The following is a 21,213-nucleotide window of genomic DNA, read 5'->3' on the forward strand; positions in this document are numbered from 1 at the left end:
CAAGAACGCAGCCAAAAAATTCAAACACAATCTATTGAGGAAAAAACCGGACACGCTAATCTTGGACCCCTCTCACACAGATAAAGGTATTATCGTGAATGACTTGATATTCTTCACTAGAAGAATGGCGATCCGGTGCAATACCATTACAGAAATGCTTAACATAAAATGTATAACCAACATTCCACATGGCACAAAACTTATGAGCCAACCATCACCAAGGTGTAGAGCGAACCTATGCATAACTATATATAAAAACGGTATAGTACTCATACAAGCAGCTGACAGTGAATTAGAAAAATTCGACAACTTGTTCTCAACCTTAAAAGAATGCGTAGAGGGGCGTGGCCAAGATGGCGTCGGAGTAGGACGCTTTCTCGAGCCTCTCCGACGCCGATCCTGCACAGCAACTTACAGCGGGGTCCTGAGGCGTCCTGCCTGAGATGCTCGATCGGCGGAGGCTGCCGCTTGCTGGCGGCGTGTCCCGGTGTCATCGCCTCGGCGAGGGGTGACCGGCAGGAGCCGTTTGGAGGGAGCCGAGCTGAGGCCTGTGAAGCGGCGGCCTCGCGTGACCTGGAGGCCGGAGGAGGCGGAGCGGTCCTGGGCCCTGGCGCGACATCGGCGTGGGCTGTGTCGCGATGAGCGGGTGAGGCGAGATGCGGACCGCGCCAGCCGAGGGGCGCTTGCTAAAAGGCGCTTAGAGGTGCATTGGCGGGCTGCGCCGGGGACTGGACGCCGCCGGGAGCTGACGGAGGAGCCGGTGACGGGCTGGAGAGCAGCCCCTGAAACGCCGACAACGGGCGTTGTGACACAGGCCCAGCGGGGGCAGAGCGAGCAGATCCCCCCCCCTCGGAAAGCAGCGGACTGGTGTGCATACCGGCAGGGGAAGGAAGGCAGAGCTGCAGGGTAGCGAGGCCCAATACCTACCCAGAGACACACGCCACGCTGGGGCCTTCCGTACTTGGGCCGGGTGAATACGAGTGGCTGGAGGGCCGGCGCGTGGTCTTACACACGCCGGCATAACGCAAGGAGTGCCATACAACGCGGGTGGCTGGCCCGCAGTAGTGAGGGGGCTTTGATTCTCCAGTTGGCCCTGCTGGTGGACATTGTGGAGTGACCTGCCATTGCGACTGTGGTGCACCCCCCCCGAGGGAAGCCCCGCCGGCGCTGCTACGGCCTTCGGCTGTACATTGGCACCAGGGAGAGCGGAGGTCTTGCGGCTTGCTGGCGCAGTTTCTGGAGAGCGGAGCACCTGGACTGCTGCCCGCCTCGGTGGTGGGCCCTACTGGTGACTGAGCGCCTGACGCTACCTTGGAGGGGCTCTGACGGTGACGGACCGGGCCGGCTCCTCCCGGGTCTTGGACACTGGTGAGGACGCATGCTGTGTTGGGAACCCGCGCCTGGTCACCAGCCTTGGGGTGTGGGCCTTCCCGCCCGCTCTCTGCCCCTGGGGCCGGAGGGACCCCTGAATGCTAGCGGCATCACTGCATAGAGGTGGCCTGGTGGAAGAGGGGCCGCACTTTTGTTGGTGCACTCAAATAACCTTCGGAGAGGGCGAATAGCACCTTCAGCAGACCGCCCCAACGCGGTGAATCGCCGGCCCGCGCCTCGGCCTCCCGGCGGCAGTTATCCTGGGCCCAGGTGGAAGTGCATGGGAGCAGACCGCAGTCATGTCCAACTCACAAAGCAGAGGGGGGAAGACAGGGAAGGAGGTAGCCCCCAAATCATCACAGCAACCGGCGTCGCCCGGTGCCAGCAGCTCCTCCAGGCAATCGGATGATGAGGCACCGGCAACTAAAGCTTTCATGAAGGAACTCTTCGCGACTATCAAAGAAGACATTTCCGAGCTCCGTACACAGCTGGCCTCGGACCTCAGGGAGGTACGGAGAGACGTAGATGGGATTGGAGAGAGAGTGGCGACGTTGGAGGACCATGACCTTAGCATGGCGAACGATGTGCACCAACTCCAACAGGATATCATACGCCTCACGGAGCAAAATCTGGATTTGCAAACCCATGCGGAGGATTTGGAGAACCGCTCCAGAAGAAATAACATTCGTATCAAAGCAGTGCCGTGGAACGGGGAAGCGGGAGACCTGCGTGGATACGTCCTGGCACTGTTTCTCCAGATCTTAGAGGACGAAGAGGTGCGCGACGTCCAGATGGATAGGGTGCACAGAGTGGGGCTGCCCAGGAGGGGCGGGGGACCGCCGCCAGATATCCTCGTTTGCGTACATGACTTCCAGTTAAAGGAAAAGATATTGAGAAAAGCGAGAACCACTGCCTCGCTGCAATTCAGGGGCCATCACCCCCAGCTTTATCAGGACCTGGCGGTGACGACCCTGCAGAAACGAAGGGACTTCCGTCCTGTGACCGCCCTTCTCCGGGGGCGCGGAATATCCTACTCCTGGGGCCATCCTTTCCGGATCATCTTTAGATGGGAGAATCGGCTGCGACAGATCAATTCCCTGCGGGAGGCGAAGGATCTTCTGGGTATTGAGGACACGGAGCCGTCGCAGGAGGCGCAGGGATCTCCATTCCGGAGACGGCGTCGTTCTTCCTCATGGCACAGCGTGGGCCCGTCCCCGGAGCGGCGGCGGCCGGATTCGGCGACTAGTGAGCAGGAGAGAGGGGCCGCGGTGGCTTCGGTGGCCTCCGCCACCATGACGGATTCCCAGATGAGCTCTGGTGCAGCGTGACCCCGGTCTTATGGAGTGGCGTCGGAGGGGCTCTTGGCCTGAGGTCCTCGGGGTACTAAGGTACTTTTGGAGAAGACACCCCGGATTTTGGACCTGGGGGTCCCCAGGTGGACACCCCTGCCCCAACCCCGGACCAGCGGGGAACTTTTGGACCATGACCTGCTGGAACTGAAGACTGCGTGGTTCAGGTTCAGTGCATTGAGTTGCATTTTGTTATTCTTTGTTCTTGGGGGGGTAAGGGGTGGGATTGTTGGCGCTCTGAATATGGGTATCATGGCGGGGTGTTCTGGGTTGGGGAAGGGAGTTCGGGGAGTGGCGGCGGCGTTGTGTGACGAGTGTGTGTTGAGAGGACCTTTGTCGATATTTTCTTTTGTGGTTTATATATGGTTTGGGGATCTGCCTTCGTTGACCCTTGCGTACCTTAGGACTGTGGATGCCTCACGGGACTTGCGGAGTGGCCGGGCGGGCCTTCTGGGTTGGTTGTGGCTGGGGTTCTTCCCTAGAGTCCCCGTGTTTGTTTATCTTCCCTGGGCTTGGTTTGTGGAGCGTGTGCGGGTCCGGTGCGAGCACCGTGGCTGTTTGGCTGTGAGCATGGCGTGGAATCTGTGTAATCCCTTATGCCTGTCAGCATAGGAACTTGGAATGTGAAGGGCCTTAACTCTCCGCAGAAGAGGCAGAAACTCTGGAAGTACATCATAGATCACCATCTGGATGTAGTGGCCCTCCAGGAGACCCACCTGGCTAGGAAGGATGAGTTGAGGCTTCGACATCGGCAGTTCCCCCTTATCTACAGGGCCTCTGCAGCCACGAAGCACAGGGGGGTGGCCCTACTCTTTCGGGCCTCCCTGCATTTTCAGCCCATGGGTGTGAGTGTGGATAGGGACGGCCGTTGGCTACTGGTGAAGGGTCTGTTGCGGGGCCGCCTGTGTACTTTTGCTGTATTGTATGCCCCTAATGCGGGACAGAATAGCTTTCTGCAGGATCTGTTGGACAAGATGGGGGACTTTGTGGAGGGTCATTTACTTTTACTAGGCGATTTCAATATGGTATGGGACAGGGGTCTGGATAGCTCTGGGGGCCGCAGGGCAGACACTGGCGTCTTCTCAGACGAAACTAAACGGCAGTTGGGAGACCTGGGACTGATTGACAGTTGGCGCTTTCTCCACACACAGACCAGAGATTACACCTTTTTTTCCAACGTACACCACTCGTACTCCCGCATTGATTATATCTTGCTGAGTCAGGCCCTTCGAGGGGACGTACAATTGGCTAGTATTTTTCCACTCTCGCTATCGGATCATAGCCTTGTGGTTCTGGGACTGCACTGGGCCACCGGGGGGGATGGTTGGCGCAAGTGGTATTTCCCGGCAGCACTGGTGCGAGATGAGGTATCGTGTAAGGCCCTACGCAAGGCAATTGATGATTTTTTCCTCCTTAACCCGCCCTCAGACACGTCGGTGTATACCACGTGGGACGCGTGCAAGGCCTCCTTACGGGGCACGTGCCTCGCCCTCAACGCAAATCTGAACAAGCTGAGGCGCGAAGAGAGGGAGGCTCTGGAATTGGAATTGGCTACTTTGGAGCAGGCCCACAAGGCGAACCCCTCCAGGGTGACCCTTCGCCCCCTGACAGCGGTCCGAGGGAAACTGAGGGCCCATTATAATAACAGGGCAGAATTCACTCTTTTGCGACTTCGACGTACCTCCTACTCCCAGGGCAACAAGATCGGGCGCCTTCTTGCCCGGCAACTCCGGGACAAACGCGAGAAGGACTATATCGGGGGCATTCGCGATCAAGCAGGCTCTGTTCAGCATAGAGACGCGGACAAACCGGCCATATTCGGGCGCTTTTATGCGCGCTCTACTCGAGTGACGCACTCGATCCCGGCGCACAATCCAGATTCCTAGAGGGCCTGTCTCTCCCGAAGGTTTCTAGGGAATGGAACGAGTCACTATCCTCCCCCATCACTCGGGAGGAAGTCTTGGATGCCATTAAAGGCCTGAAGCTGCACAAGGCCCCCGGGCCTGACGGCTACACGGCCCTCTTCTACAAAACGTTTGCTTCTGAAGTGTGCGACTACCTGGTCTCCCTCTTCAACGCAATGGCGGTTGATGGCAGGACCACGGACTCTATGGCTGAGGCATTGATCAGTGTTATTCCCAAACCGGGGAAAGATCCTACCCTTTGTACATCCTTCCGCCCGATAGCACTTCTCAATCTGGACGCCAAACTGTATTCTTCTATATTGGCGGGTAGGCTGCAAGACCTGATGCCTGCCCTGATCCATCCTGATCAATCAGGATTTATTAAAGGCAGACAGACCCACGATAACCTACGCCGCGTCATACACCTCATCGAAAAGGCGGAGCGTTTCCGCATACCCGCGGTGCTAGTAGGACTCGACGCGGAGAAGGCTTTCGACCGCGTCGACTGGGGGTTTTTGCACCAGACTCTACTGGCCTTCGGTTTCTCGCCTTCTTTCGTGAAGATGATTGAGGCTAATTACAGTGGGCCCACATCCCGTGTGCTGGTCAATGGCCATAGATCCGCGAGTTTTCGCCACTCCCGAGGGACGCGCCAGGGCTGCCCCCTCTCACCCCTTCTCTTTGCTCTTAGTATTGAGCCATTAGCGTTAGCGGTGCGAGATAATGAGAGGATTCTAGGACTTCCCTTTACGGGCGAGCAGCACAAGATCTCGCTCTTTGCGGATGATGTCTTACTGTCTATCAGGGAGCCGGCACTGTCGCTGCCACATGTCCACTCAGTGCTCTCTGCCTACGAGGAAGTGGCGGGTTTCAAGGTTAATTTCGATAAATCCTACATCCTAAACCTGACCCTCTCGGCGGGGGAGGTGCAAATGACCAGGCAGCTCACTCTGCTAGCTTGGGCGACGGAGTCCTTGCTCTACCTGGGCGTGCGGTTGACTTCCACCGTGAATGCCCTGTTCCACGCTAACTTCCCTCCGATGTTATCCTCCGTAAGAACTGAGCTGGACCGTTGGAAGCCTAAATTCATCTCGTGGCTGGGCAGGATCCACGCCCTTAAAATGGTGCTCCTTCCCAAAATGTTGTATTTATTTCAGGCTTTGCCTATTCCGATAGGGCTAGACTACTTTCGCCGATTGAAGACCATGATGCTACGATATGTCTGGCAGGGCGGCCGAGCACGACTTCCATTCTACGTCCTGAGGCGCCCACGCTTAGAAGGGGGGGTAGGCTTCCCGGACATGCATTTGTATTACAAAGCTGCCCAACTGAGGGTCATCGTGGAGTGGTCCCAACAGAAGTCGGAAAAGCATTGGCTCCACATGGATCGTAGCGTTGCGGGCCGCTCCATCTGGGATCTGGCCTGGAAGCCTAAGGCAGACCGCCCCAAGAATGCTTACATTAGCACCCCCACGAGCACGGTGCTGAAGGTGTGGGACACGGTGAGCGGTGACGACCGTTGGACCACGTTCCCGTCCCCATTCACCCAGATTCACTTCAATCCGGCTTTTCCCCCGGCCCTGGCGGATGGTCCCTTCGACGCTTGGAGGAAGGGGGGCTGTAGAGCCCTCACCCACCTGTTCCATGGCACCGAACCCCTCACTTTCCACAACTGTATGAGGGACTATGATGTCCTCCCGACAGAACGCTTCAGGCATCTCCAACTCCTGCATTGGGCGACGTCGCCTGCCGTAGTAGACGCGGCCACCAGACCCTTGTCACAATTTGAGTCCTTCCTTCTTCACACTTCTACCATGAGGGGTACAATTTCTTTCCTGTACAAACTGTTATTAGACTCTGCCGTGTCACCACGACCTCGATATCAAGACCATTGGGAATCCACACTGGGGAGGGACATTTCTGCTACCGAATGGCGGGCCCTATGGAGAGATGTGACAACGCACAATCACTCTACTGACCTCAGAGAAGCACATATGAAACTCATCTTTGATTGGTACATGTACCCCTCCAAATTACACCGCATATTCCCGGCTACCTCGGACAGGTGTTGGCGGGGCTGTGGGATGCTGGGAGACTTTAAGCATATATGGTGGGATTGCCCCACCATCCAGCCGTTCTGGGCTGAGATTCTGTCCCACATTAGAGACATCTTGGGTTATCTGATTCCGAATTCCATGGACTTTGTCCTATTAGGGCTTAGGGATCCACTGCTTGAACACCAGACCAGGGCGGATAAGCGTGTTATGTGGTTGTGTTTGGGTGCGGCCAAGGTGACTCTGGCGGCAGCGTGGAAGTCCCCATCTACCCCGGCTATTTCCTTGTGGCATGCCCGACTGTGGCGTCTGTTGAGCATGGAACGCCTCTCTGACATCTTCCTGGGGAACTTTAAGAACTTTATGTACAACTGGGGCTCGCTTGTGAGATTTCTGTCCCGAGGTTTGCCCTCGGCTGTATGCCCGTCAACGCTGCGATCTCTCCATCTCTTCCAAATTTGATCTCCAGAATGTCTGTATTGTTTGCTATGTTTGCTGGTCGCCGCCACTGGGGGGAGGGTGATGTTGGGGAGGGACGAGGGTGGGGGATAGTTGGGGTGATTGTCTTGTGTTCTTCTTCCTTCCTTCTCTCTTGCTGCGACTAGCTATGCCTTGGGAGGGCTACTGGGCCATGAGCGGAGTTTGGGCGGTCCTCTCGATCTGAGGGTGCCTATACTGGACTAGAGTCTTTATTGCCTGCGGACTATGGAGCCATATCGCCCTTCCTCTTTGGATGAGCCCCTCCCCTTTTTTGCGCCCCCTGTGTGGGGTTTTGTGGCGGTATGTCGCCTATCTCTCTTTTTTCCTTTCTGTTTCCCCTCTTACTGTCTACCACCCCCCTTTCTATTCTCAACTGATATACTGCAAAATAAAAAAAAAAAAAAAAAAAGAATGCGTAGAAAATTCAAGATCTCAACGACACTTGACTACACAAGAAGACACCATAGACCCCTCCAGTACTACCAACACAGACTGCACACCAACTAGAAACCTTCAGGATCCACTACAGCCAACACATCAAGGAGACATAACCGGATTAGGAGGATCGAAATCGGGGAATGACACAGTAAGAACCGAAGTGGACACACAATATACAAATATAGCCCGGGTACTCTCTCATAAAGAAGATTCAACGCATCTCCACAATAACAGAAAGGAAACAAGAAAAATTGTAATGGATACACGATATGAGAATGTCAGCCTGAAACCTTCTCAAAGGGAATATTTGACACCTCTCAACATGGACATGTCATCACCGACGAGTATGGCACCCAATAAAAATATGGAAACAACTGATATAGAAGATAACACCACTTCCTTACCCCACGCTACCACAACACGAAGGTCAACTAGAAAGACACAAAAGAGTTATCACCCAAACTTGGTATTAAGAGCACTAAACAAAGAGAGCAGCGTGAACAGAGACGGAGCAGACAACCGAAATAATGACAAAAAGAGAAGATGTCCGATGAAGAGGACAAAACTTAAACACAGGATTGCAAAACGAGGATATAGAATTTCGAGGGTGAACGCCCTTAATACCTCAGCCCAGACTCTAAGAGGAATCAAAGAGCTTCAAACACAAGTAGACAATATTCTAAGCAAGTTACAAGTGATGGAAAAGGTGCTTGAAATCACAGTAAGCACCCACACCAAAGATGAGCACACCCGAGAAGTTCTACGTAATTCTCAAAGAAAGGACAATAAGATGGCATTGCCCTTATCAAACAGGTAAAACCGACCTGATAGGAACCTTAATTACCTATCAGAAGAAGAAACGCTATCCTTATTACGGGAATATGAGCCTACAAACCGCGACAGAGGGGAAAAAATTAGAACAGTCCAGATCGATGCTAATAGAACATCAAGACAAAATGAAAGGAAAACCAATCTTAACAACTTAAAGCAAGTCCAACTAATCTCCGATTCTCAGAACATGAACACGAGGAACACAGGGAAACATCTGAAATGCCTACTTCTTAACTGTCGATCAGCAGCAAAACATGCATCAGACAAAGCTGACCTCATCATGAACAAGAAAATTGATGTGACAATCCTGACAGAAACGTGGCTATCGGAATCCTCGTCTCCATATATGGACCTACTAGTACCCCCACAGTATAGTATTGTGAGACTTGATAGACTGAAAAAGACTGGGGGAGGGGTTGCCTGCATTTACCGAACAGACATAGAGGTCAGCCAAGACCTATCAGAACCACTCGAATCGTGTGAACACCTAAGTCTCAAGATAAGAACAGCAGATAATCAAAGATGCAATCTGCATGCGCTTTACCACCCTCCAGGTAATAATATTACTTTCATAGACTTGTTAATGTAAATCCTCACCACCAACGCCAATACAGAAAATAATAACATTGTTCTAGGGGATTTTAACCTACACTGGAATGACAAAGATGACAAACAGGTTAATGCTCTGAAAGACCTTCTAACGGAGTTAAAGCTTAACCAAGCATGCACGCAGCCAACACATGTAAAAGGAGCCACATTAGACTGGATAATCTCAAAAACCAACAATACCTCAATTCTATCAATTGAGCCGTGCGACTGGTCAGATCACCATGCCATAACCTTCCAGATAAACACTATGAAAAAGAATAAAACCATACAACCTACCAGACACAAGAAATGGATGCGAGACACTAAAGATCCGAATATGGAATTACTAGTAGAGAGCTGTGAGAAGAACCTGAATCCACCAAACAACTTGCAGAATGTAGAGGATCTTACAGATCATTACACTAAAACAGTAACGAATATAGTCAACGCCACGATGCCACTAAAACTGAAAAGAGTCACAGAGAAGTTTAAAAACCCATGGTTCAGTGAAACACTGAATGAAGAAAGGAGGAAACTAAGACTAGCTGAAAGAAAATGGAGACAACACCCATCATCTCCCGAACTGAAATCCCTCAGAAGAATCAGGAGCGAATACAACAAAAAGATCCTAAATTCCAAGAAAGAATTTATCAGATCTGAACTAGATAATGCCAAAAAAAGACCTCGGAAACTATTCGAGATTCTAAAACAGCAATCCAATAAATTGTCCAAAACCAACCAAGAAACTACAAAAACTCAAATAAGTTGTGAAGAGTTCTCAACATTCTTCACAGACAAGGCCAATACACTAGAAAGAGAGCTCAGGAAAGAAGCTGGCGATACGGACAACCGAACACCCAACATCACCTTTGAAAACACCCACATTAGGACAAAAAACAAGGCACAATGGGCTAACTTCAAACTACTTGATCAAAATACCATCGCCAAAACACTATCAAACATCAAACCTAACAACCACTATAGTGATCCACTACCCTCAAAATGCCTCAAAGAAATAAACCACATGGTGATTCCCATCTGGACGAAAATAATAAACGCCTCGCTATCCCAAGGGATCCTTCCAGATTGCCTAAAAACAGGTCAAGTCGTCCCCATCATCAAAAAACCTACTGCAGACCCAGCAGATCCAAACAACTTTCGCCCAGTGACCAACATCCCTATCCTTGCCAAACTAATAGAGAAATGTGTACAAAACCAACTAAGCCAACACATTGCTAACTTCTCGCTACTAGACGACTGCCAGTCAGGATTCAGAACAGGACACAGCACAGAAACAGCGATCCTACATATTGTCGATGATGCACTACAGGCTTTAGACCTTAATCAAACATGTCTACTTATCCTCCTTGACCTATCATCAGCATTTGACACGGTAAACCATGAAAAATTACTGAACAGGCTTCAGGACAGGATGGGACTGTCTGGAAATGTGCTAAAATGGTTTGAATCATTCCTTCAGAATAGAAACGCAAAGATTCCTGGTCAACCAATCACTATCACCAGCATGCCCCAACTCAATTGGAGTCCCTCAAGGCTCTACGTTATCTCCATCAATGTTTAACCTTTACATCGAACCTCTCACAGAAATCCTTCAAAAATCTAAAATATCCTATCACATGTACGCGGATGACACGCAGATTTACATCAAGATCACATTCATGGAAGACATCAAGAGAATGAATGAGGCCTTAAAAATGTCACTACAATGGCTAACGGACAATCATCTGAAACTAAACGCACAAAAAACGGAATTCTTACTAATCTCACCACCAAAGAAAAACACAGAAGTGAATGAATGGTCCAATATGATCACAGCATTAAACTGCACCCCTACTCTAGTTGGCTCAGCGAAATCACTAGGAATCACACTAGATGAGAACCTAGACATGAAAGCCCACATCAATTCAATGGCAAAAAGCGCCCGCTATCATCTGAACTACATTAGAAAAGTGAAACCATTCATATCTAAGGCGGACCTCAAATTGGCAGATCAATCACTAGTTATCGCGAGGATTGAATATGGATGTACAACGCTAGCAGGTCTACCAAAAATCTCAACAGCACCACTGAAGGCATGTCTCAATGCTGCTGCAAGACTGATCACTGGGTCGAGGAAATTTGACCACATATCCCCACACCTGAAAGCATTAAACTGGCTACCTTATGAAGCCAGAATCCAGCTAAAAATGTCATGCATAACCCACAAAGCGCTCCACTACAATACACCTAATTACCTTGCTCAGAAAATTAAACTATCTGGAGGAAACAGACCGGCCAGGAGTACAAATGAGCTGGTGTTGAGACCAGCCATCTTCCGGAAGAAGAAAACGTACAATAGAGCTTTCTCAGGAGCAGCCCCCAGAATCTGGAACTCACTTCCTCCAACCATTAGAAAGATACCAGACACAGCATCCTTTAAGAGAGAAACTAAGGCCTTCCTAATGATTAATTTCCTTCCATAAGACAAGGCTCGGGACTATAGAATACATAATCAAGTACTGGGACTGAAATATGCACAGGAAATAGACACTTATGATCGATCGATCCTGCTTACACATATAGTTAGCTATATACTAAACCTATATTATACGCTATATATATATTTTTGGGGTATAAATTTAACTGAGATTATCATGTTATTGCTGTATATTACCTACCTCATAATACTGTGAAAAGTGATATAACAATGCTTGTCTATAACTACCTCTTGTATTGCGAAGTGCTCTGATACCCATGGGTCATGTTCACGCTATAGAAAACTCTTAAAATAAAATAAAAAATAAAATAAAAAGCACCTCTCTTTCAATGCAGGAAAATTGTTCAGCTTTTCTTAGTGCCCTGGATGCAAATGCAACCACTTTCTCAACCCCAGCATCCAATTGTGTAAGAACCACACCCAGTCAAGACAGACTAGCATCAGTAGTGAGCACTGTTTTTGGTCTTGTATCGAAATTACCAATGGTGGGCATTTCACTAATAGCATGTTTAACAGAGCAGAAAGCTACATTGCAATCATCTGTCTAAACAAATTGTGTTCCCTTCTTGAGCAGAGCTCTAATGGGCTCCCCAAAGGTCGCAAAACCTTTGACAAACTTAAGAGTAGGACTCAGCGAGCCCAAGAAAAGACCTCACTTGTTCCTTATCAGTAGGAGCAGGGACACTAACAATGCTCTTGGCCAATTCCAATTTAGGTTGCATTCCCTCCCCAGAGATAACATCACCTAAGTAAGTGACAGAGGACCCACCAATTCTACATTTCTGTATGTTGAAAGTGAGTCCTTTGTCCGACAACTTCATGAGAATTTCCCTCAACATGGTGTCATGTTCGCTGTCATCTTTACCATGAATCAAAATATCATCCTGGAAAAACAATATGTTAGACATATCATTAAGAACCATCTTCATGACACTTTGGAAGCATGCCGCTGCCGAGGCTAATTCAAACGGCATCCTGACAAAACGAAAAGCTCCCGGAGGCGTCACAAAGGATGAAAGATGTTTGGAGTCCTGGTGGAGCGGTACTTGGTGATACACTGATGACAGAGCTAATACACTAAAAACTTTGGCCCCATTGAGCATGGTAATGTACTCAGGGATGTTAGGGAGAGGATGGCGATCCACCCATATCCACTTTTTCAAGCTTCTTAAATCCACACACATTCTGATGTTCTTTCCACCATTCTTAGGAGCCAAAAACACTGGTGCCAACCATTCAGAGGACTCAATCTCCTCAATAACATTAGAAGCCACCAGCCTATCCAGTTCAACCATCAAGGGTCCTAACATCATATTTGGAACTTTCCTGATTTTATGTACACAAGGCACAGCATTCTTTGTGAGGATAATGCAATGTTCAAAGTCTTTCAATAGACCAAGCCTGTCAGTAAATACTTGAGGGAATTCCTCAAAGAACTTGTTGATGTCAGAACCATCGTTTACCACCATGATTTGGTCAGAGGGATTCAGTGCATTAGGGTTGAGAATTATTCCCAAATCTCTTTGGTGCCTCCAATTTAAGAGATTATCTCCCCGTTTGGCTACATAGATTTTACCAATGGTTTCTCTGCCCTTGAAATGTATCCTCATAACAGTGTAACAGGAAACATCAATATGTGCCCCGCATAGCTTACGGGGTTAATGTCAGGTGGAAGGAGTTGAATATCAGGAAATATCTTATTCCATAATTCATTGCCCACCATCGGGAAGGGAGAACCAGAATCTGCCAAGACTACAACCAATTTGCCACCAATCTCAACCTCACACTCAGGCATGTTTATGGAGTCAGCATCAACCACTCCATAACTTCTCACATTCCACACTAGCATCCTAAGATTGTCTTTTACAGTTTCTACACCTTCTACTGTGCGCACTTTCCCACCAGACTTATAAACTCTGGTGTAATGACCCTTAATCCCGCCCTTATGACAAGTGGAATTTCACGCATAACAATTAGGGTTATTGTAAGTGTGATTAAGACTCCCACGAATATAACATTTGATCTTAGATGAGTCATTGTGGGATTTGACCCTGGGAGTTTGAACCACTTTGCAAACATTGTCAATGGGATCTGGTGGAACATCCTTGAGCAGTACTTCATTACTAATAGGGGTTGGAACATCTTTTGATACAGGTTTTTGAGCTTTCATTTCTTTAACTCAACCAGAGGTGTTCTCCACATCCTCACGAAAGCTATAGCTTCCTTAAGGGAGGGATTTCTTGTACTCTGGAGCTGTTGGTATATCTGACCAACTGGTCACTAATTAAAGGGTCAGTCAAATCACAAAATTCGCAAGTACGGGCAAGAGTTTTCAAGGAAGCAATGTACTTCCCAACTTTTTCATTAGGCTCTTGGACTCTCATGAAGAATTTATGGCGTTCAAGTACGACAATAATTTGTTGACCAAAATAAGTTTCAAGCATTTTCATAGACATTTCATAGACATCTCTGGGTTCACCATCACCGATAGATGCTTCATCAATGCTTTCTTAAATGTTGCGTCCCTAAATTCCCAGGTTGTGAAGTAAAATAGTCTGTTTCCTGTGAGCTGAGAATTTTTCACCACCTATAGCCACAAGGTAGGAATCAAACAACTTCCTCCATCTTTTCCAGGGAAGTAATGGCTCACCTTTCTCACAAAGAAATGCTGGGGGTTGACTCGTGGAAGTTGTAGACATGCTGGCTGAGTAATTCAGTTAATAATAAAAAGAAAACAAGAAATACCTGGAAATATGTAACGTGATGTTGAAGAAGATTCAAGAAAACTCAATCTTGTGAAAATGCAATAAAAAATGGGGCATTTGTTTCCTCACGCGTACATCCGTTGCCAAGGAAACTCCAAGAAAGAGGAAACAAAGATGGCGGCTTGCGGGTAGCGCGATGACGTAGTGGCAGCATGAAGACGCTGATGACAATGCGCAAAGATGGCGCGTGAGAACGCTGATGACACTGGACAAAGATGTCGCGAGCCGCTGCGCGAGTCAAGAAGGAGCCATTACAGCGCACCAAGCAAGGTAAAGGAGAAATAAGGTAAAAACTTCACCAATCGTATAAATCTGTGCAGTCAAGCCAGGCTTCAGCGGAAGTGAAGCAAATAAACTGAATAGGCGGTGCGATGATGTTGCAGCGAGAGGTTCAGCCTAAATCCATCAGCGGAAATCTGTGGGTTCACAGGGGAGTTTGTGGTGAGTGCTTGTCCCCTGCAACCATTACTCGTCGCCAGTGTTCAAAAGATGGACACTGGATACGTTTCAAGTAGTTTAATGTAACACAGCAGTACCACCAACAGACACTGCCAGCTCATCGGTCCCCAGCTTCCAACTGTCCTAGCAAAGACATCACCATGGAGACATAGAACATGCAGCACAAGCTAGAACACAGAGTAAAAAAGAGCATAGCAAAACAAGCTATTACAACAGAGTTCACCTATTTACTGCCTGAGACGTCTTTCTATACATAGTGCTGTATGTTGTAATGTCTCCGTCCATCTCTTGATCAGGAGCAGCTCTATAGCGGGGATGCTCCATTGTGCATCTTCCTCTTCAGTAAATTTGCTGTCTTCTTGGTCAAGGGGCTCAAAGGTAGTATTGAAGTCCCCTGTAATTACAAAGTCTGAAGTACCAGTCATATTTTCCAAGAAGTCCTCTAGAATGGAAACTGTGTTAGACAGTCGTCCACCTGTAGGACATCTTGCATAAACATTTAATATGTGGGTGTGGGGGCTCATCTGTAAACAAATGGCCATGATATCCGGACTATCAATATAGACTTCATGAATTCTATAACGTGGGTCCTGTTTTACCCATATTGTTAGACCTCCTAGATGTCTACCCCACTGCCCTTGGGTTGCTGGTTTATGGAAGTTAAGATAGCCTGGACGGTGTAGTGGATTTGTGGACCATGTTTCCTGGAACACGTAGATGTCATGGGTTTCAATTAAATCTGACCAGTCCCGGGATTCCAGTTTTGACCGTAAGCCTGCAGTGTTCCATGAAATATATAGTAAGTGGGCTAGTTACAGGGAAGATGCCAGGTCTGTATTCCCTACTGGTTCACAAGTGATGCCATCCTTATTTTCTTTGTCTAATTGGGAAATTGGGTGGTTGGCTAGTCCACCATCGCTGGAATGTGGGCCGCAATTGGATGGATATAGTCAATCACATTGTTCCAGGTCTGTGAGAGGGTTAAATCTGTTCTCAAGGGTAAACCCTGGATTACCTATATTACATGGCACTTCGTCTCTCAATTGCACCCCCCCCCCAAAGAAAGCACTAGTTTATTTTGCCAGCGTAAGGGAGTGCCTAACAAAAACCTCATATGGTAAAGCTCCAATTCGTGTGCCTTTTAGTGGGTCCCTGCATAAGTGACCTTGAAAAGATCATGATACATGGTGAATATTAAAGTTTATGATCACACAATCGCCCTCCATTGTTTTCTTGGTCAGACCCAACCACTCCACCCTTCTGGCCATGGGGATTTGGTTGGCTAATGGAACACCCCTGCTTCTCATACTAGATATTTGACGACACAACAAGTGCAGGGATTTATCCATGAATTGAATGGTTGTTTTGGACTGATCCTCCCTCACATCGGGCTATTTCTCAGGATAAATACAAGAGGGGAGGAGGCCTGTGGAAGATGCAGAGAATGGTAGGCATTAGCGTGTCTCCCCATATTTGGTCTTTGCTGCCTGAGAGGGAGCTCCCTCCCTCCGATCCAAAGTAATGGGGATCGTGCATTAATAGCTAGAAGTTTATGGTAATTTGCAATTCCAAATTGCGGAAATGCAATCTGTGAATGCATAATGCATCACATTTAAGGAATAGCAATTTGCAATTCTCTAAATGCATTTGCAATTAAGGTAATTGCAAAAAATTGCGATTACCTATTTTGCGAATACATTTTGTATGATGCATTGCAAATTACATTTTACCGGTCGTAAACGGGCCGATTCTGCGAATCGACCCGTTTGCGACCTGTAAAATGCTTGATGCCTGTGCCCCATAAACCTGTAAAAGGAAAAACCATATTAACGCACCCAAAAAACAATTACAATCCTAGTACAATCCAAAGCATACAAAAACATAAAAATCAATGTCACACAAATAGGGCACACAGATAAAACACAATTAAACAGTACATTTCACATAAGGTCTTCCATGAGATTGTAAACTAACTAACACATACTTCACTAAAACAAATGCAAAACAACATCCAATTACAAACATTGGTTAAACACCTCTCACCACCACTAAAGCCTTTTAAAATAGGTTTAAAATAGTCATACCTGAACCAGAGGCCAGCAGTGGGAAATTGCCGCTGCAAGCTCCAGAAACAGCCCAAAAATGAAAAAGAATGACTATAAAACCAAAGAAACCGGAACCAAATGAGGGAAAAATATATTCCCAACCCTTAAAAATCAATGTTAAGAAAGTACTTTATTTATTAATGTTACTGAAGTACTAACAAACATATTAAAAATAGTTTAAAAAATCCTATATTAAAATAAATGTACAAAAGGTGTTTTATGTTTAATATATGTTTAGAAATACTGATAAAATATATAACCAATTTTGTTCAGTACTTTTGAATATAACAATGTTTAAAAATATAAATAATGCAAAAAATGACATTTGTTAAAAATTACTGTAGAATGTGTTCTAATAAATGGTATAACTCCAAATAAAAATGTACATACACTACAACTACATAGTATATGTGACTACAATTAAAAATGTTTTTTTCTTGGAAATAGAAAAATATTTTTAAAAAACGTTTTGTAATTATTGAAAAACAATGTACAGTAAACAATTTTATATATTAAAAGTGATGTTTGCAAAAGGTATATAGCACTCCAAACTTAACCACAATGAAAAGAGTGATTGGACCTTGGGAAGGGGGAGGTGGGTAAAATGTACTATTCCCACTCCAAAATTAACCACTTAGTAGGGTTCAAATTTGCTGTTCCCTTTATAAACTTAACCACATTGGGGAAAGTGCTGGACTTTGAGGAGTTCAGATTCACTGTTACCACTCCAAATGTAGAAACAATGGAGAAAGTGTGAACTTTGGGAGGTTCAGGTTTGCTAGCCCCATTATAAGCTTAACACCTTCGCTGCTTGAGATATTCCTCTCCGGTGCTGAGCCCTAATAGAAATGGGTGTGGCCATGACGAGCTCAGCTCGTCATGAGCACACGAGCACTGTGCCTCATGATGAGCTGAGCTCGTCATGAGCACCGAAGGGGTTAAATGCACTGGGGAAATCATTGGGCTTTGACCAGTTCAGATTTACTATTCCTACTCCAAACTTGACCATATTGGAGAAAATATTGGACTTTGAGGGGCTCAGATTCACTGAAATAAACCTATTGGCTTGATTCAGGAACCCTGCAAGATTCAAACCTGCCCAGAAATGTAACCCACCGGTCTCATTTAGCATATGAAATAGTTTCATAGTGCCTGATAATAGGTTCTATAATATACGGGGAGTAACTTCTAACTATATTTGTAAGTGTTCATTTATAAAAACACAATGCAAATACTATTAATATATTTAAAAAGAAACATTCTTTAATTATTAGAGATTTCAAGATAAAAAGCAAAACCCCTAATAAAACAGGAGCATTTTGGATATTTCCAGGTCTTTTCATATGCCACATCAAGTCCATAAATGTGCATCTGTATTGAAGAATGGTCAGCGGAGACCGAGCAGTCAATTTGTGTGGTTTGTGGTATTTTGTCAGTGCATCCCACTTCTTTAGGGTAGTCAGTCTTACATGGATTGATTTTCCAGCAAGGCCAGCATTGTCCACAGTACTTATAAACAAACATGGCTCGATTACGATATGGGTTGAGTTGCCTCCGATCAACACCGTTGTGGCCTCAGGACTGACTGAACTCAGGTCTGTGGTCCCGACACTACAATTACAATGCGACCACACATGGTGCGGTTGCATACGCTCATGTCTCTATGGGAGCTTGCCCTGCTACCATAAACAGCCAGTACCCAAGCTCCTATAGAGAAAGGGGAGACTGTGTTAATCCCTGCACCGCTTGGCAGGCACCTTGACGTACCTGGCACATGGTGCAGGAATTATGGCTCTGCTCCCAAAAGAAGAAGGGGGTCCTACTAGGGTTCCCCAAACTCGCTTACTGACAGGGTTTACATGTCGGAAAACCCAGCATGGAATGCTTATCGGAAACTGAAAGCCATATTCCTAATGGCGGAAATGCCATCCATTGTGATTACGGGCCGGTCTACAACTGGCCGACGGGCTCCTGGAGCTCATCAGAATCTAGCCGGAATGACCGGCCAGTTTCAATTCCGACCGCCTATGTTGTACTTAGGCAGTCAGAATTAAAACCACGATGAGGCTTGGAAAGCCTCAGACTGTTTCCGGGCCTCCTCATAATAAGGCCCACAACAGTCTCAACCCCTAAGCTGCTGAGGCTTTTCCATCCTCAGCGCTGAGCCCATTTTTTTGCTATTTGGGTACTTCATGCTTAAGCCTCAATAACCTTTTTTCCAACTACCGTATCCACAGCAAATTTACAACTTTCTTCCCAACGTCTTAGGGATTCTTAAGGTAGTCAAAGTTTCTGGATTTCCGTTGGTGGGACTGGGAAAATAGTCAAAATATAGCTATATTATGGGTTTTTTGAGAAAAATTGAAAAAAAAGTGGTCAGCAAAAAAGGCCTAATTTATTTCCTAACAATAACATAAATGAAAGTTTGGTTGTGCTACAAATCACTATCTTCCCAGCATTCCAGAACATGCAGAGCTGTATTAAAAAATACGTTTTATCACTGTTTTGCCATTTCTCTGAAAGCTAGCTCATTTTTCCTAATTTTTGTTCTTTTAACTTACTTCCAGTTTGTGTCAGAAACAGGTGTGAAACTCATTGATGGTGCCTAAAAGCTATACATTGACAAAAGGTAGAAAACATTCTGAATTGAGGAAGAAGTCATTTGTGTAGATACTTTAAGATTTTCTCAAAGACACACACTGTTGAATTAATAAATTAATGAAAATGAGTAAGTAAAAACAGACATTTGTGACAATGTTTTTATCTGTAACTACTTGTCCTGATGGCTGATTTATAAAAAGCAATATACCGTTACAGCTGCTAGACCCTTCTGGTCAAGGAGATATATAGGGTTTGTAGGTTTCCAAGTACCAGAGGTGCGCAGAGCCAACAACTGTACTTTGCCTTCCAATGTGTTTTTTATTGTGTACCGAGTATAGAGCAACTGTTAGGGTAAAATATATAAGACTGAAAGATGGGTATGAGGGAACCTATGTAGTTCAGAAAAAGGACACCAGATTTTCAGTTTAGTAGCAATGCTTATTTGTACATTCCTGTACTTATGGGCACCCAAACTAGCATGTGCTTCAGAGGGCAGTTTGCAACATGTTTTCTTTCTTGCAAACTGGCTTGCATTTGGAAGACACACATGCAGAGAAATCCAATTTGTATTAACAAATGTTCTACAACTCCCACTGTTCCCACTTGTCTCCCAATTTAAATGGTACCTCACTTGTGTAACTGGGCCTAGCTCCAGACTAACCAGACCTTTATGAAAACTAGACACCCTGGGGAGTCCAGGGTGGTGTGACTTTTATGGTTCTACAATGTTTTTATTTACACAAAAACCTTTGTCCCAAACACTACCTAAAGACACACATTTTCCTCACATTTCAGGGACAGCAAGATCTGTAATCTGTGGGAAGCCACATATTTTGTACTACCCAGCGTTCCCCAAAGGCTCCCGATAAAAAGGGCTCCTCACTTGTAAAAGTGAGCATAATGCCCACAACAGGAAAATGTCCAAAAGGTGGCATGCGCAGACCAAAAAACAAACATTTTCTGTAATGTTGATGGCTTCAAAATGTGGGCCCTAGTTCAGCAGCACCCAGACAAAGGTACCAAATCTGCATATTTCTGAAAACTAAAAACCGCGGGTAGTCCAGGGTGGCATAACAGGCAGGGCTCCCATCAGGTATTTTCACCCAGAAAACCTTGCAATCTTCAAGCTTTTCCTAAAAATGCAGATTTCTGCATGGGTAGGTGCCTATTATACAAAAAGGCTCATAACGCAATGTGGAAACATCAAATATTCTACTAAAAGTTTTTACCTGATTTGGCAATGGGAGTTACTGCTGTATGTGGACCCAAGATCAGCAGCCACTAACGAAACCTACCAAACCCAGCCATTTTTAAAAACTAGACACCATAGAGAGTCTAGGGTGATGTGCTGTGCTTGGCTTCTACAAGGTTTTCCTACCCACAATGCCCTGCAGATCATTACCTTTACCTTTAATCTCATATTTTCCTTGCATTTTGCAACAAACACTTCCAAAATCAGCAAGGATACCCAAAAGTCCTACCATCCAATGTTCACACACTTTTCCCGAAACAAACGCAACCGCACTTATATGGCTAAGCTTAGTGCTGCAACAGGAACTGATCAAATCAGGGTAGTGGGAGTCCTTGCGAGGGTACTGTTTTTTTCAGAACTTGTGGTGGAATGATGGGTGGTTGGAAATTTGTGAGTCCCTGCAGATACCAAAACTTTCCATCTCAGAACATTTAGAAAATGTGTGATTTTAGACAATGTCTGAGGTTTGCAGGACATTCTGGGAAAGACTACATTGGGGGACCCATGCAAAGCACACCA

Source organism: Lissotriton vulgaris, chromosome 8, assembly GCF_964263255.1.
Source record: "Lissotriton vulgaris chromosome 8, aLisVul1.2, whole genome shotgun sequence".
NCBI classification, from domain to species: Eukaryota; Metazoa; Chordata; class Amphibia; order Caudata; family Salamandridae; genus Lissotriton; species Lissotriton vulgaris.